We start from the raw sequence: 1,042 nt of genomic DNA on the forward strand, positions 1-1,042 counted from the left end.
GGTGTCGGAAATCCTTTTGATTATCTTAAGAACATTCTAATTTTTAAATTATTTTGTTATTAATTTTTTTACATAATATAGTTCATATGAATTAATGAGCATGAAATCAACATTTCCGTAGATTACATTATATGTCATCAAAGCACTATAATTAAACAGAAAAACAAATATAAATGATCATCCATGCCTAATACATTTTATAATACACTTTCAATACTTCCATAGGTTTTAAGTAGCAAACTTATTATTTAATATGATATTGTAGTGACTACCAAGTCAGCCCTTGTTTAGTCGTGTCTCAAGCTGGCCGGTCAGGCGTAGGCGTTATTGTTTCTCTCTCTCTCTGATGTTCCCTAGATTCACACACACATGTATTATGTTCAATAGATAAATAAAGTCAGTCTCATTTCAGCAATTGCTTTATTGCGGCATGCTAAAAAGAGCATGCCGCGAGCCGGGATCGAACCAGCGACCTCCAGATATCTATAAACTTCAGTCTGGCGCTCTCCCAACTGAGCTATCACGGCTTTATTTGTAAATGAAACTATATATAAAATCTTATTCATATTTATGAATTATTTTTTAAAAATAAAATGTTTATAATAGAACAAAAATACAAAGGTCCCACCGAGATTTGAACTCGGATCGCTGGATTCAGAGTCCAAAGTGCTAACCATTACACCATGGGACCAGTCAACAGATTTATCATTCCTGCTATTACTTTCAAGCACTCATACATATTTCAATAATTCAAAATAGGTATTACGTCTTAACAGTAAAAAATAACAATCTTTCATAGTAGAAGAAAGCTTGTTTCTGGCCGGGTTCGAACCGGCGACCTTGCGCGTGTGAAGCGCACGTGATAACCACTACACTACAGAAACATGATTGCTTAAAGCTTAATAAGACGAGAACTAACATTACTATCTTTCAAAATTTATACTAAGTTGGAACTAGCTGCCTTGTTAAGAAAGAACATAAATAGTCATGTAACACGACAAAATAGATCGCAGTCGGTAGGATTCGAACCTACGCTCCCAGA

The 1,042-nt window shown here is 34.6% G+C and overlaps 3 non-coding genes across 3 annotated transcripts; all 3 read right to left on the reverse strand.

The window, feature by feature from the left end:
* Positions 1 to 445: 445 nt before the first annotated feature.
* Positions 446 to 527, reverse strand: trnaf-gaa. Its single transcript is given in 2 exon segments — positions 446 to 481; positions 491 to 527. It is a non-coding gene; the product is annotated as a tRNA-Phe (tRNA).
* Positions 528 to 619: 92 nt separating this feature from the next.
* Positions 620 to 691, reverse strand: trnaq-cug. Its single transcript has one exon. It is a non-coding gene; the product is annotated as a tRNA-Gln (tRNA).
* Positions 692 to 811: 120 nt separating this feature from the next.
* Positions 812 to 884, reverse strand: trnav-cac. Its single transcript has one exon. It is a non-coding gene; the product is annotated as a tRNA-Val (tRNA).
* Positions 885 to 1,042: the final 158 nt, after the last annotated feature.

This window comes from Cyprinodon variegatus, unplaced genomic scaffold, assembly GCF_000732505.1.
Source record: "Cyprinodon variegatus isolate N-32 unplaced genomic scaffold, C_variegatus-1.0 Scaffold2922, whole genome shotgun sequence".
Classification (NCBI taxonomy): domain Eukaryota; kingdom Metazoa; phylum Chordata; class Actinopteri; order Cyprinodontiformes; family Cyprinodontidae; genus Cyprinodon; species Cyprinodon variegatus.